Genomic DNA, 17,348 nt, shown 5'->3' with positions numbered 1-17,348 from the left:
GGAGAGCACGGTGTACCTATATAACAGACATTCCCTGCCCAAAGCAAATTTACAGTCTACTAAGACTGTAAGCCACACATGGGACAGGGAGTGTGTGACCTGGTTATCTTGTCTCTGTACCAGAGCTTAGAACTGTTGGCACATAATAAGCACTTAACAAATATTACAGTTTTTGCAATTATTATTGAGTACCTTCTGAGTGTAATGGACCCTAAAAAGTGCTTGGGAAGTAAAGTGGAAGTGTGAGAGGCGTTTTTACCCACTTTTACCCTAACGGGAGATTAACGTAGAAATCTTCACTAGCCAAATGCTCAAGTGCCAAAGGAAGGCATAGTAAGTGAATACATAAAGCGAATGAGGAGCCAAAAATTTAATCAGAATGGGGGTCGTTGGGATTACTTAGGGAAGGTTTGTTGAAGGAGGTAGTTTTTTAGGAAGGCTGAACTCCTTTGGATTGAGGGGAAAGGCAATATTAACAGGCGAGGGTAGACCAACTGGAGAAGCAGTGTGGCCTAGCAGATAGAGTGTGGGCTTGAAAATCAGAAGGACCTGGGTTCAAATGCCGGCTCTGCCACGTTTCTGCTGTGTGACTTCTCTTCTCTGGGCCTCAGTTACCTCGTCTGTAAAATGGGGATTAAAAGTGTGAGCCCCACGTGGGACAAGCTGATTACTCTGCATCTATCCCAGTGCTTAGAACAGTGCTTGGCACATAGTAAGCGCTTAACACATACCATATTATTATTATAAGAAAAGAATTGGTGAAGAGGAAATGTACATTTCCAAGGCCTTTTCCCCAGTTAGGGAAAAGCTTATTACATATTTAAAATGACTAGAAGTGTTTTGATGAAAATAGTTTCTCTTAACGTTTTAGGATAGTTGATATTTATCTTTGTGCTAATTGTATAACATTGTTCAGCTGAGGTGCTTGTCAACTTTAACCTAGATTATAGGAAACAGTTAAGTATGAGAAATAAATATTAGAAAAGCTTCCTCTCATAAGAAGTGTATGATATAGAGATTTAAAGTTGATCAGTATAATACTGAAGTATCTCTTGAAATCAATTAGTATGCATATTTGATGACTGATTATATAAATATTAAAGTCAAATGATTGTAATCGTTAACCGTTGCTTCCGGTCATTTGTGTATAGTCATTGCAGAATACTGGAGGAAGAAAAGGGTGATTTGCATAGATTTAAAGTGGCATCCTGTTCATGTGGGAATATGAGATAAACCTATGTATGCTCATAATCCTGTTTTGTCTAGCAACCAACATGGAAGAAATCAGCCTGTGACAGAAACTCAGTCCAGTTGGAGTTAATTAGCATCTCAGTTATGAACTCTCGATCAGTAATCAGTATGTTGTCAAATCGTCCTCAATAAACATTAAGAAGTTTGAGATGTAGGATAAAAGAGAATAAACGGAAATCGCATTTTAGAGCTCCGGTGTCCTGCGACTGCAGTCGTCGGGCTGAGGATGGATATAGCTCTATTTGTATTGTCAAACAGAAATTCAGACAGATATTAATGTAAGAAGGTGGTGCCACCTTCAATTTTGTTTCTCCCATTTTAGCATTCGTGGAAGAGGGACTTAAAGTAGATCAGGAGACTGGCTCACCTACCCAGGGATTCACTCGTTACATCTTGCATTTATATGTGCTCAGTTCGGGTCCATACAGATAATATGATAAGGTACAGTCCCAGTCGCATGAAGCTGTCTATATGGGGGGAGACAGATACAAAGATCAAGAATAATGAATTAATAATAATGTGATAAAAGAGATAATGCTAAAATAAGCAAATAAAGAGACTCTGAGACCGAGTCCCAGACTCTTCAGTATTCCTTGCAGTCCATCCTTAGTCACTAACCACCAGAGCCTCTCTAGCTTTTAAAGGCAGGAATTGGTCTTCCAGCCATCTTGGTTTGCTGGAGGTAGGCAGGTCTGGCAGTGTGGCTTAGTGGAAAGAGCCCGGGCTTGGGAGTCAGAGGTCATGGATTCTAATCCTGGCTCTGCCACTTACCAGCTGTGTGACTTTGGTCAAGTCATTTAACTTCTCTGGGCCTCAGTTACGTCATCTGTAAAATGGGGATTAAGACTGTGAGCCCCACGTGGGACAACCTGATTACCTTGTATCAACCCCAGCGCTTAGAACAGTGCTTTGCACATAGTAAGCGCTAAACAAATACCATAATTATTAATCAGGAGTGCTCACACCCCAAATTCACTGTTCCGGCACTCCAGAAAAAATTGAGGGGGTATTTTGGACATTGGCCATTAAAAAGTTATTTTAATGGCCAATGTCCAAAATACCCCCTCAATTTCAAAATCACTTTTGCCTTGAAGGAACCAACTAATTTTATTAAGTGATCTTAAATAATGATTGGTGATTCGTGGAGTTTGGGAAGTGCAGTGGAACTTGTCACTATTAGTGGAAGCTGGTGAATGAGCAGGAGGAGCACTTTTTTGACTTCTGGTTTAAGTGGGAAAATGAGGATAGAACCTGTGCATGTAAACTCTACTTGGTACATAGCGCTTAACAAATACCACCATCATCATCCTATCATTATTATTATTTTTACTATTCCAGTTACCGTAGACTATCGGTACATACACCTGCAAGGCTTACATCTCTATAAATGCCTCTCTATATTCCAACATTTTGTGTTCTTTATAACCTTTTATGTTTTATGCTCCCTGCCATTTGTTTCATTTTTGTTTCTGTTTGTGAATTTATATCAATTCTTTTCTTCTGCAATAGATTATAAGCTTCTTAAGGGCAGGGAATCGTCTAGAGCCTCTTTTGCAGCTCTACACAGCAACTAACTCTTTGAAAAATGCTCTACTACGCTTAGGAAATATTCAACTAATACTCATGATTGAGAGGGAGGAGTCACGGAAAATGCCAAGGTTATGGGCTTGTGAGTCTGTAAGGCTAGTGGTGTCTATATTTAAGAAATATTCTCGCAGAAGACAGGGTAGGGTGAGAAGATGAGGAATTCTGTTTTGGACATTCATTCCCTCAGTCATATTTATTAAGCACTTATTGTGTGCAGAGCATGTACTAAGCACTTGGGAAAATACAATATTAAACAGTGACATTCCCTGTCCACAGTGAGCTCACACTCTAGGGTTGGGGGAGGCAGACATCAATACAAATAAATAAAATTATATATACATATGTATACACACACACAAGTGCTGTGGGACTGGGGTGGTTAGGGGAGGGAGAGCATACGGAGCAAGTCAGGGCAATGCAGAAGGGAGAGGGAGTTGAGGAAAGTGGGGTTTAGTTTGGGAAGGCCCCTTGGAAGAGATAACATTGTTTGAGATGTTGGTGGTAAATCCAAGAAGAGATGTCCTGAAAGCAGAAAGAAATGTGACACTGTAGACTAGGTAGATGGGGAAATTATATTTTTAGAGATGGTAGTTGAAGCCATGGGAACAAGTCATTAAGAGTGCTATTTATTGAGCACTTACTCTGTGCAGGGCACTGTACTGAGCAATTGGGAGAGTACAATACAAGAGAACTGGCAGACATGAGCCATGGATCTATAGCACAGTATCAGCAGTGTGCTATAAGTGGGCATTGCCCAGAAGAACCTTAATGGGTTCTTGGCATTGAACTGCACCCTTATCACAGTCTTTCTCATTGCACACTCCGTACCCATTGGGTATGTAACAGGTAGGGGAGAGAGAGTACAAATGGGGCTGCACAAACCCTACCACTATAATCAATTTCTTTATGGTGATTCAGGAAGTTTCAAACCAAGGCTCATCCGTCATTCCCAGTGGGACCGCCATCCGTTAAGCAGGTGCTGGGGCCATTTCAGTCAGTGGTCTCTCTGGTGCTCGGCACCTCCAAGGGTGGCCACTGGGATCTCTGCATTCTTGAGATCCTTCTGCCGGCCTATAATGTAGGTAAATGAGATGCCAAAATGAGATGTCACTGAGTTCTCTGAGAGAGCAGGTGTAGATGGAAAATAGAAGGAAACCTAGAACTGAGCCTTGAGGAACTCCCATAATAAAGAGGTGGGAGACGGAGGAGGAGCCGTTGAAAAACACTGAGAAGAAGTGGCCAGAGAAATAGGAGAACCAGGAGAGGATGGTGTTGGTGAAACCAAGGTTGGACAGTGTTTCCAGGAGAAAGGGGGTGGTCTGCAGTGTCCAAAGCAAATGAGAGGTTGAGGAGGATTAGGATAGAGTAGAGGCCTTTGGATTTGGCAGGAAAGAGGTCATTTGGCAAGAAGAAAGGTCAGTTTCTGTGAACTGAAGAAAGCCAGATTAGAGGGGGTCAGGGAGAGAATTGGAGGAGAATCAGTCAATTGTATTGATTGAGATCTTACTGCGTACAGAGTGCTGTGCTAGATGCTTGGGAAGTACAGTATAACAGTAGACACATTCCTTTCCCACAGTGAGCTTACAGTCTAGAGGAGTTGAGGAAGGAGCAGAGGAAGTGGGGGTCAACAACTTACTGTGGGAGTGTGGAGAGGAATAGTAGGAAGAGGTTGGGCAGACACCTGGCAATTGCCATGAGGTCAAGGGAGGGTTTGGGTTTTTGGTTTTTGTATTTTTTCCAGTGATTGCTGCTGCACCACTTTTTGCTGATCCCTCCAAAGTTCTCACATAGAGAGCCTGCTAAGAAATTGCCACTGTTGCTGCTTTACTGGTTGTCCCTGCCGCATTTTCTTGAGATACCCCTAGATTAACACCTCAGCCCTGCACTCTTGATGTTGACTGTCAGGTAGATTTCTGTGATCAGTTAAAATTTTTTAATGCAAGAAGATTTAAGAAATACTTGCTGATTATTTAGGCTAAGATTATTTTCTCATGGTTGTTGAGTTCTCTGCGTAGTTGTTGGTTTTAAAGGGCATTTTTAGATAAAGTGTGGAGTTTGTCTTGGGGTAGCACACAGTATTCAGTAGGTTATCCTGCTGAAGGATATGTGAGGTGTTCTTTTAGCACCTGGGTGTGTACAAAGGTTAGGAAAACTGGGTGTGTACAAAGGTTGACGTCAGAAAGTCTGCCAGGCCAAGGGCATTCACCTGGAGAGCTCCTATAGCCTGTAAATTGTCTTAGTAAGCAATTTACTCTGTCTCTCTACATAGCTCTCCCTGTCTCTCTGCCTCTCTATCTGTCTCTCTGCGTCTCCCATTAAGTTTTCAATGAAGATTTCCCAAATTCCTGTTTCTTGCATAGTGGCCCACTCTAGGTAATCCCTTCTTAAAACAGACATTTTTCTGTCCACAGTCCTGGATATGGGAACCTGTTTTTAATATAACAGTTGTAATCGATGCCAGATTTCCTTTCCCAAAGAATTCCTAACTCATTTTCCCACACTTCAGTACGGTGTTCCGGGGTAGCTGACCCAGGGGTAAGGTGTGTGAAGCCATTTCTGCATAGTAAGAGCTACTTAGCAAGCGCTATGGAAACAGAGTTAGGGTATCTACTTCCTTGCGAAAACTAGGGGCAAAACAAAACAAAGGTAATAATAGGGTGATAAGTAAAAATGACATTAGAATCTGATTTCTGAGTAATTAATATAACCATTTCACTTTTCTGACCCTGACAGGTCATGATATTGCTTTTCTCAGTACCTAAGAAGATGTGCTCTCTTCTACCTGATATTGAAAGGACCATTTATCTTAATTTTTTGTTTCTCTAAAAGGTACAGAAGTAGCCCATTATTCTTTTGTAATGAATATAGGTACTCTGATGGCAAGTAAGTGTGACTTTTGAAATAATTTTTGACATAGAGTCCATGTTCAGAGTTTTTGTCCATTTTGCATTCATTTATGAGCAAGGTGTCAGCTCTCTGGGAAAGATTTCCCTTCTTGATTGCATATATAATCTCTGTTCAGCATGACCCACCTGCAGTCCTCTGCTTCAGGTAGTTTCAAATTATAACAAATGGTACTTTCTGTGTTTCTTAATTGACACCCTGTTTCAGCTCTACAACACAGCAGCTAAGACCTTAAAATCCTGGCCTCCATTATGGCAGTAGCTCCCTGTAAGGACTCCCCTCCTCTTCCCTCCCTTCCCCTTGGGGCATTTCCAACAATTTCCAAGTCAGATGGGTTAGAATAAGGTTCATTTGCCAGCTAGTGGGCCTCATGATTAGAGAAACAGGCCTAGAGTACCCAGAGACCAAGAGACCCAGTCAGAGAGGGAAAGCAAGCTGGTACACCCACTGCCTTTAATTATGTATGCACACTTCACATTCACACCTTGTAACTGCCCATCCCTGGTCTCCTACATTAATTTTATATAGGCTGTGGATAAATACTTCCCTTTTCAGTCAGTCTTCCATGTTTTGTCAAGAAAACAACACAGCAGAAGTAAATTACTCATCTCATGTGGGCTTTCTGCAGGTAGAGAAGCAGTGTGGCCTAGTGAATAGAGCATGGGCCTGGGAATTAGAAGGTCCTCGGTTCTAACCAGGCTCTGCTACTTGTCCGCTGTGTGACCTTGGGAGGGTCACCTAACTTCTCTGGCCTCAGTAATCTCATCTGTAAAATAGGGATTAAGACTATGAGCCCCATGTGGGACAGGGACTGTATCCCACCCAGTTTGTTTGTATCTACCCTAGTGCTTAGTATGGTGTCTGGCTTATTATTGCTATTATAGGATCTTATTGTCTTCAGACATTCACTCCTGATTGTTCCCTGGTTTTTCCTTAAGGACTGTATGGGCCAGTTGTTTCCACCTTATACCTTCCCTCAGACCAGAGTTTATGGAGGAGGCCTCTGTGCCCTCCTCTTCCAACAGAGCTGACTGAGTCTTTACCTCCTTCATGACTCTCAACTCTGGCAGGCATGGCTTCTCCCAAAATTGGCCTGTTGGGGCTTCCTCAGGTGTTAGGTCTCTTCTGGTGCTGGATATTCACAGATTCTGTCTTCAGTCTTCCCTCTTTCCTGGAGAGACTATGAACAGTGCACGGACACACAGTCACCTGCCTACCCTCCATTTGTACAACTGCCCTCCATTTGTTGCCTTCATCAGAATACTTCTCCAGAGACCAGGTGAATCCATTGTAGGTTGTGCTGAACCATATTTTCTCCTTGGGTACCTTTGGGTATCCCCCTTCTCTAGACTGTGAGTTCGTTGTGTGCAGGGATTGTCTCTACTGTTGTATTGTACTTTCCAAGCACTCTGCACACAGTAAGTGCTCAATAAATATGAGTGAATGAATTGATTGGATGAATAATAATAATGTGGTATTTGTTAAGCACCTACTATGTGCCAAACACTGTTTTAAAAGCTGGGGTAGATACAAGGTAATCAGATTGTCCCACAGGGGGCTCATGGTCTTATTCCCCATTTTACAGATGAGGGAACTGAGGCACAGAGAAGTGAAGTGACTTGCCCAGGGTCACACAGCAGACAAATGGCGGCGCTGGGATTATAACCCAGGACCTCTAACTCACAAGCCTGTGCTCTTTCCACTAAGCCACGCTGCTTCTCTGCAGTGTGACTACAAACCAGCCAGCCTGCCCTGTGAGATGTCTAGCAAGGATGGCAGGTGTCATCTGTGTTCCCTAAACAATATCTTTGTGAAATCACCCACGGAAGTTGACACATTTTTCAAAAGATATTAATTTCTGCAAATGGCAGTCAAGTTTGCGATAAGAGAATTAGCGTGGGGATAGACTGCGTTTTCTTGCAAAAATCCCATGGACAAGGATAATGAAAACTATCCAAACTCCAAAAAACCCACAACAAAATAAACTTGCTTTCCTGCTTGAAGATGACTACCATTACTTGGCAATGTTTTTGGTACCCATAAGGTAATATAGGAATAAAATCTTAGTTAAGCCTAATATGTATTTGTTAGAAGTGGCCTGAAGGTGACTTTTAGAATCTGCCTCCTTATTCAGTTGCTTCAATTCAAGCTGGAACTGATCACTCTCTTCAGGTAAGTCCAGCTGTAGTTGAGTAAAAACATGGAGCCTGACCAGAAACTGCCCAACTGCCGCTGATGTCCTCTGACGTCATTAAACAATAGGATTGTGGTTTGGGAAGCAAAATCAGTTCAGACTTGACAGGGTCAGCCATTGTCGAGGAAGCACCTTGGATGAATCAATCTCTGTTGATCTAGGGTGGGGATATGAAGAGTGGAAGATTGGTTGCCCCCTGCCTTTTGCCCCCAATCTGCATCGTATAGTGCCCCCAAAATACATCATATGGTGTAGGACTTGGAAGGGACAGGCTGCTGTTGCAGCCTGTTCTTCACCTTCCTGATGAATTTTGGGCATTTGGGCAACCTTAAGGCCCCCACCACCTTTGGGAGAAGATGTCTCCAGAAGGAAAGCTATAGGCATAGGACCCTGTGGAGGAATTTATTTGGGTGTAATATACTTAAGTGTCTGTCCTCCCCACTAGAAGGTAAATGCTTTGAGGACAGGGATTTTGTGTGGATATTCATTTTCCATTGTAGTCTCCCAGGCTAATAACAGCGAGGCCCTACTCTGTTCAGAGCAATCAATGTGACTGACTGATGGAGAAGGCCATAGCGAGTCAGGTCACCAGAGCCCCCTCGTGTAAACTTGGTTCCTGTCTGGATTTGTGTGGCCCACAACCAGTCCACTATGTCCCTCACCCTTTGTGACTGCCCAGGGCAGTCGCCTGTTATCTTTTAAAATCCTCTACATTCTGTAAGGTTTAGTCCTAAAAGTAACTTTTTAGAAACTCTTTTTCTTGCAAATTTTGGTGCTTACTCTTTACTGTGGAAATACCGTCTCTCTTGAATTGCACTATAAGCTTACCCCTGAATTAGCAGTCTACCCTGAGACAATGAACTTGAAATTAACACGCTTAGGAAATCTTTGGGTAATGCCACAGCTATTATTTAGAATGTAACATAGCATCTTAAACAAGAGGTGTATTTATTCTTGATGCATTTAGCCAGGAGGAATATGCTTTTAAAAAGCAACTTGAAATGCAAGGATGAGAGCGTGAAATTATCAGTGATGCTCGTGCACATTTTCATTACTCATACACTTTTTTGAATGACCACATGAGACAAGTACTTTATTCTGTTAAATTTTCTTGACAAAACATGGACATTGAAAAAGGAGGTATTTATCCTTGATCTATATAAAATTAGCAAATGATTTATATCCTCCTAAAAGCTCATGTATATACATTTTATGTATGTATGTAGATACACACACACACACGTATATTCAATTATTTTGACCACTCTATTTGTAAAAAATGTTCTGCTTATCTCCCTGGTTAGAGTGTAAGCCCCTTGTGAATGGGGAACTTTTCACATTATTTGGTACTTCCCCAATGCATAGTAAAGTGCTGAATGTTGGCTGCTTAATTAGTTCTACTGCGATGTAAATTTCATTGTTTTAATCCTAAGGAAAATTAAAGATTTCCAGGTATAGTAGGTCTAATCTTACCATTTATTCAAATATAATTTGTTAGTTTCTAGGTGGTGGATTGACCCTTTCAGATTTCTTCTAAATGATTTCCATATACACCAAATTTTTGTGGTGGCCCGCAAGTCGACTGAACTCGAAGAAAAATAGATTTACTCCCTAAGCAGTTTTTTGGATAGGACCAGTAGGTTCAATTACTTTTCAGAGAAAATTACCCTTTGTTCTCTAAGATGCTGAATGAAACACAAGCATAATGATGGAAATTTTGCTATGACGTAATGTAGTTTGACATGTAGTTCATCTTCTACAGATATTAAGCTAAAAATTCAATCTGAAATGCACAGAGGTTTTTTTTCCCACATGTTAAAGCAAATAAATCCATATTATAAATATTTCTGGAACGAATTTAAGAAGATGCCACAAGTTTTTTCTTTGGATTTCGAGCATACAATAATGAGCGTTAATGTAACATATTTAAATAAATCCAGAATGAAGCCTGGTTTATGAGGTCACCGTTTTCTCAACCTTTTCTGGTGTCACTGTTGAATTTGGAGTGTGGAGTTGTAATTAAATTGTGAATGCATTCAGAATGTGGAAGTTAAATGATCCAACTATGTTCTTTCAAGAACTCATAGCTTTCAAAAATCAAGGCTTAGTGTAAGATGTCAGCCAAACATTTTGTCCCCAGGTTTGGGCTTCACATCTGAAATACTGCCAGTTTGTACAGATTGTGTGTTGGTTTAAATACAAGAAATAGCCTCAATCTCCTTGAACTCATTTAATCAAAGACTTCTAAAAACTTGAGGTAGTATGCAACCAGAGTTGTTTCACATTAAATTACTTTGTAGAATTATAAAACAGATTTTCTTGTACTTTGAAATAAAATGTTGTCATCCACTAATGAATGAGATACCATCTGTAATAATTAAGATTATTCTACTTGCTCTCCCCCTGCAGCAAAACTTCTAAAGGTTTGGAGGAGACGGAAAACGACCAAAAGTCTTTTCAGCACTGTTTTACTGTAAGTACTGCATTTTTTTAAAAAAATCGAGAATGTTAGGAAGAACGTCCATTTATTTGTGGAGAAATGAGTTACATAAAGAAATTCCAAGTAAAGTATAGAGAAGAATCTATTATAGTAATCATTTGAATAATTTACAGGAAATTATACTGTGTTCTTAAAAAACCTGAAAATATAATGAAGTTTAATCAAGATTTTATCAATAGCAGTAAGAAATACTTCTGTACCTTCCAAGAATTAATATGTTTTATATACATTTGTTTATTTAAAACTATCAGGTTTTAGAAAATCATTTTAGTTTGCAGGTTTGTCATTTGTTGTGGTGACTTATTGTATAGGTTATGATGCAGAATTATTTATTTGCTGATTTATTTATGTATTTCATTATTTATTTATTTGATTATTTAGTAAATTATTTATCTGATGAATTATTAATACATCTTCATGACATGCTTTAAATTATTTATAACTTAATTTTGAGTTTATTGCTTTTAGACGCTGCATTGTTACTGACTAGTTTTGATTTTTTTTCTAGTTCTTGAAAATTAAAGTATTAGCTCTAAGGCAAAAAGTATATTCCTCGCAAAGCCCGTAGTTTTTTTTTTAATATTGAGTAATTTCCTATGGAGATAAAATTTCAGTTAGTCTTTGTTTAGTTTTAAATAGTGACCTGTAAGTGTCTTGCCACTGCTATATGTATTTGAATTGATTATGCAGTCCTACACACAAATGAGTGACAAAATCAAAATAATGTTACTTGGGTTTTAAGCTCTACAGCTTTATTTTTGCCAGAATAACATGTGTATTTGTGCATTAAACATGTATTCCAGTGGCAAATCCTCTCTTGCAGTCTTGCAGTAACTACATATGCAAGTGCAAAGGAATGGAGTCCAGTTTGGGCTTATGAGATGCAAATCTAAAGTAAAGTAGGGTTAATTTTCTGAGAGCGCCAAATCCATATAGATGAATTTTGAATGGAACACTGTGGTTAACTATTTGTATATAAGTTTTTGCAGTTAGCATTAAATAACATAACCTAAATCTGAAATGAGAATGTCTTAAAGAGAAATCCTCCTATCACAGCCCCTGTAAACTATATTTGATTTCCTTATTGTCTTAGTTGGGAGGGGAGGAAGGTTATTTTACAAGATGCAATGGTTAGGATACAGTGAAAGAATATACGCTGTGGTATGCCCGACTTCAGGAACAAAATCAATTTTTACCAAAGTAATTTTCTTTTAACCACTGAGATAATTTCATCTTTTATTGAACTCATTTCCATAAGGTTTTGTGGTGATTCAGGCCCTCTCGTGGAAGGGGTTTAATGACTAGGATGAAGCAGTAAGAGTTGGTTTCAAAGTGCAGTATGCCCAACTTGGCCTTTATGCCATATTTGATGTTTGAAATGAATTACTGTGTATTTTAAAGTTATAACACTGAACAGAGAAGTTGCACAATGCATCTCAAGTTGGAATGCTGTTGAAATACAGTGGAAATGGCCCCTGTAGACAGGTTTCACTACAGAATTGTAAATTATGCATGTGTAGAACCAAATTCCTTATTTTGAAATATTGAATGTATGAATATTTAATTGGTATCTTGTTTTAGTATCTTCATATGTTTGCCTTAAAGGAAGCGGTTTCCTTTGATTTATATACATGGATTAAAATTGTTACAGTATGTATCAATGGCTTTTCTGTCTCCAAAATGTACTGTAGTTGAACAATTTTAGATAATACTAGATTTAGACTGTTATTTTAGAATTTGCTCTGCTCTGGCAACAATTTTGTTTTTGCAGAACATAAATCTTCTAAGTTGCCTTACCTAACTTAATACATTTGAAAAGGGCACCTTCCAGCACAGGTGTTTTCAAAGTGCAATTTTTGAAATGTAAGACTTAAAAAACCCCCCAAAAAACTATGCTGCAGTTTTTAGCAGAAGCAAACATGGATAATTTTATTTGTAGAGTAAATCAAGTCAGACTCTAATGGAAAGATAGGCTGTGGGGACTCAATATCATCTCTGAAAAAAATTTCTTGGGAGACAGCTTTTAACACCACCATTCTCCCAGTCCTCAAAGTCCCTCTAAAATCGTTCTCTCATTTCCCCACCCTATTCACCCTTCCTACTGCATCACCTACACACTTCTTTCTTCACCCCGTTAAGTGCTTTGCCATTCCATCTCCCAGCACTTATCTGTGTACTTTACTGCTTGCCCTTTGTCTGTAATTTATTTTAATGTCTGTTTCCCCAGTAGATTACAAACTGTAGGATAGGGATCATGCCTCCCAACTCTATTGTGTTGTACTCTCCCAAGTGTGCTTTCCACACAATAAGCACTCAGTAAATACCATCAATGGGGCAGAGTTTAGTATTCCTACTTGCATTTATAAGCCAAATCTGCAGAAGCCCTAAACTACTAGTATAATTTGTGGGGCTAATTTTATTTCATATTGTTTTATTCTGATTTATAACACCATTATTTATCACTGAACTATTTATAATATACCCTTGGAGCTGGAAACCTTTTGATGCTCCTTGGCATTTTTATAGTATGTTTCAAAGATTAGATGTTTAGTGGAGAAAATCTTTTCTAAAGTGCCACTGGATTGGAAGTGTAGCCCTTGAAAACCCAAAATGGTTGGGATAAAGATGTATTGTGGTGTGTGCAACAAGGAGTTAGAGCCTGTAAAAACCAGCTTTCTGTTTAGTTGTTCCCTTTTGGGGTATGTATCTTTGTTCATTATTAAGTAGAAATAATTAATGTGCAAAACCTTTTTAGCACATTGTATTTGGTATTACTGATTGTCACAATGACATCAGTAACTCCTTTAAAATTGAAATAATCATTATTGTTTCAGTAACTTTTCGGAGGTATCAGGATAGGTAGAGGGCAGGGCAAATTTCACCATTATGTATGTATATTTTTGAGATTTTGGTTGACAGTTTTGGCCAAAAAAGCAACACTTAATCTGAACATCACTTTGATATTTATCCCTTTCCTACAAAACTTAAGAGCATCTGTTTGGGTTGGATAGAGCATGGGCCAAGGAGTAGGAAAATAGGTCATGGGTGTTCTATTCCTGGCTCCACCACTTGTCTGCTGTGTGACCTTGGGCATGTCACTTTACTCCTTTACATGATCCCCATGTGCGGAGACTGTCCGACCTGATTAACCTTTATCTACCCCAGTGCTTAGACCAGTGTTTGACACATAATGAGCCCTTAACAAATAGGATAAAAATAATGGAGTTGTAAGTCATTAAAATAAGTTGCAGCTGGGGGAAATCAGTGTAAGGATATGCACATAAAGTGTGATGGGACCGAGGTGAATATCAAAGTGCTTAAAGGAGTATCAGTGTTCCTTTGAAAACTTCTTGAGGGCAGGGATCATTTCTACTAATTGTACTCTTCCAAGTGATTATTACAGTACTTTACATATAGTAAGCACTTAATACTATTGATTGCTTGATCGATGAAGGCAACTTAATTTTGATGAAGCACTGAGGAGACAGAGGAAAGTAAATCTCCAGTGGTTGCCCAACCACCTCCGTGTCAAACAAAAACTCATCATTGGCTTCAGAGCACTCTGTCACTCTGCACCCTCCTACCTCACCTCATTTCTCTCTTCCTACAACCCAGCCGGCTCCTGTAGTGCTAACCTTCTCAATATGCCCTGATCTCAACTGTTTCGCCAACGACCCCTGGTACAAATCCTGCCTCTGGCCCGGAACGCCCTCCCTCCTCAAATCTGACAGACGATTTCTCTCCCCCCCATTCAAAGACTTAATGAGGGCACATCTCCAAGAGATCTTCCCACACTGGCCCCAAAATGTACATATTATAGTTCATCTAATAACTCCAAAGTATATTTATATGTTATTTATGTAACAGTTTCTTCATAGAAAAGTTTTGTTACTTTTTTCATATTGTGTGAGCAAGAATAAGGCATACTCAAAACATGTCTTTTAACATGAGCCAATCCACAGACGTAAGCATCAGGAACATAAAAATATTGAGTAGAAATAAATACAATATTTTCCTTCCTATATGAAGAAGATATAATGTATGGTGATTTTGGTGAGATTGTAAGCTTTTCTAGGGCAGGGATCATATCTACCAATTTTATTGTACTCTCCCAGCTTCTTAGAACTTACAGTGCTTGGCACAGGGTAAGAATGCAATAAGCGCTATTAACTGAAAACATTTTAGCTGGCCTTACCTTAGTGATTTTTAACTGGCTGCTCTAAGTCATCATCATCAACAGAATCAAGTGTATCAGCTACCATTGTATTAGGGACTTGGGGAATATATAGAAGATAAGACACTTTTCCTGCTTCTGAGTAGTATATAATCAAATATGAAAGTAGCCTCCCTGCCTCCCCTTTTCTTCCTTATGGTTTTAAGCAGCTGCATCCCTTGGTTTTTCAATGCTAGTCCCTTTAGCCTCAGTGGTCGTGGTTTACTGTGAGTTCACATCAAGCCCCCTGTGGCTTGAAGTGGCTATGGTGGTCCTTTCCCTCCCTCCACTTGGACCCTCCCACCCCATCCGTCCCCAAGACGTGAAGCAGAGGTGAGAGAGCCCTGTGGTGTGTAATGGTGTCAGTGGTTAGGGTCCCATGAGGTTCGGGATGGTGTCAGTGGTGAGGGACTTGTGCAGCTAAAGCAGGTTGCATTCAAAGCAGAGTGTCTCCAGTTTGAAAATACTGAAGCATGGTGGGTGAGTGGGGACCAAGTTTTGTAGGGAACAAACTGCCAGAACAGGGGAACAAACTGCCAGAACAGGGGAGAGCAGGAAGAGTTATGAAGAAGGGGAAAAGGGGAATGGAGGGAATTATTAACTTCTCTGCAGCGACTGGAAGTAACACCAGGGATGAAGCGTATAGATCCTGGGCCACCTCAGCAGTTAATGCATGCTGTAGCTTTAGATTTTTGTGCAATGTTGGAAGTTTGGGACTGAGAGTATGCATGAATTGGTAAATATGTTTACACCTACATGCCTGACAAGTTGTTAAACTCCTTTCAGGGAGGAAATCACTCAGTGGTTTTAGAGTGTTTGTGTGCTGAGTACTGTACTAAGTTCTTGGGAGGGTACAGTAGACTTGAAAGAAATGATCCCTGACTGTGTCTTGTGCTTCTGTTGTGCTTTCCCAAGCATCAGTTGGTGCTCAAATGCCATTACTACTATTTTAGAGGTTTAAGAGGAGGAACTCAGTTTTTTTTGGTCTCATTTTTCCTTTTCCTTTTCCAACAGCAGATCATGAATCGTGGGATAGGTTCATGACCCGCCCGTCTACCAGTTATTTCTAACTTTGTGCACTGACTGGAGGTTTTGTGACAAACCATTCTCTTATGAGATTGATAGTCCCAATTGGGGACCCTTCCTGTTTCTCAACCTCCTGGTCAGAGTTCACTCTTGGAACCTTGGAAGTAGGATTAAATTTACTTCACACATCCTCAGTCACAGTAAATTCCTTTCTTTGCCACAGGCACCCATGATCAGTGGTGCAGGAGAAAGCTAGAGAGAGAGGAGCCAAACAAAAAAATATGTCTGCTACTCTACCGAATAACACGAGTGACTTATAAGTCCTTAGTACAGTTCTCCGCACATAGAAAGTGCTCACTTGTGATTGATTTGATCTGGAGGATGCACTAAGGCAAGGAAGGGCAAGAGAAGGAAGTAAGATAACTGTGTTCTCCTTTTAGGAATATGAATGTATAATTTTCAACATCAGTCTGTTGTCCACTGAAAGAGTGGCGACTTTGTCTTTGGAAATAATGTTTATTAAGGTTGCAGTACTTGGGAATTCAGTGTCTTGCAGCCATAGGTGGGAGAATTTTCTAGATATGGTTCTGCTAGTGAAAACCAACCATAATTGGATTTTACTTTATTTTACTTTAAGATGCTTTTGGATAAGATGTATCTGAAAATATATTTGTGAGGATAAACAAAGTGACCCAGCTAGACTGTGAAGTAGGGGACTGTAAGGATATGATTTTCATAAGTGCTTTGGAGCCCAGAATGGGGTGAATATCAAGCTTCTTTTAAAGGCTACAGATCCAAGTGCTGAGGCAATGCAGAGGGGAAGGAGGCTAAGGTAATGAGAGCTTAATCAAGGAAGGACTTTGGGAGAGGGGATTTTAGAAGGATTTTGAAAGTCAAGAGAATGGTGGACTATGCCAGATATGAAGAGGGAGTTCCAGGCCATTGGGAGGTCGTAGGCAACTCTACTGTATTGTTTTCTCCAAAGCGCCTAGAAGAGTCCTTGGCCCTCAGTAATCACCCAATAAATAACAGTGATTGAGTAATGTAACTGTGCAAATGGTCAGCAAATTCTTAAAGCTAGTGAGTTGCAAAACAAATCGTTGAGCTCCTTTATCCAATTTTATAATTACTTTATTGTTTGACTATTTCAAAAATTGCTTGGTTTTAACTCCTTCTTTAAAAGAATGTTGAGTTAGCAGGTGTGATTGCTTCATTGTTTCAAATTTATGCCAATCAGAGCTGATAAGATTTGGTGACAATCCTCTAGATTTATGAGATGAAGTACAATATTGCATAGTGTAATTCAAATATAAAACATCAATATAAGTTTAATGTGATTTCTTGATTTAGATAAGATGGTAATTTTAGCTAAGCAGAGAGATATTGCTTGGTGTGAGAGATTATCAATTCTGCTAAAACCAAAAGTATCTTTTTGGCATTTTTCTTATGATGGAAAAAGAATGATATGTAAACTTTTATTTGAGAGTAGATATATAATTGTTTTTATCATGGGACTCATTTTCAATTTACAGCGGGCAGCTTAAGCCACCCATTCATTTTAAAAAATGGGACTAAAGATAAAATAAGATAGGTTGAACCTAAAATGAAATAAGGTTACATTTTAAATAAGGCAAGACTTTTTAGAAATTTAAAATGAAGTTCATAGTAGTAGT

At 39.5% G+C, this 17,348-nt stretch overlaps 1 protein-coding gene across 10 annotated transcripts in view; it reads left to right on the top strand.

Annotated features, from left to right (window-relative positions):
- TBC1D5 (TBC1 domain family member 5) overlaps positions 1–17,348 on the top strand; it is a 442,854-nt gene that overhangs the window by 30,151 nt on the left and 395,355 nt on the right. For all 10 annotated transcript variants that reach the window (XM_029070199.2, XM_029070200.2, XM_029070204.2 and 7 more), the window contains one exon: positions 10,346–10,409. The gene's annotated coding sequence lies outside the window, so the exon portion shown is untranslated. The remainder of the gene's footprint in view (positions 1–10,345; positions 10,410–17,348) is intronic.

The sequence above is a fragment of the Ornithorhynchus anatinus genome, chromosome 8, assembly GCF_004115215.2.
Source record: "Ornithorhynchus anatinus isolate Pmale09 chromosome 8, mOrnAna1.pri.v4, whole genome shotgun sequence".
Classification (NCBI taxonomy): Eukaryota; Metazoa; Chordata; class Mammalia; order Monotremata; family Ornithorhynchidae; genus Ornithorhynchus; species Ornithorhynchus anatinus.
The sequence above is the reverse complement of the archived record's forward strand: the minus strand, read 5'-3'. Positions and strand labels throughout refer to the sequence as shown.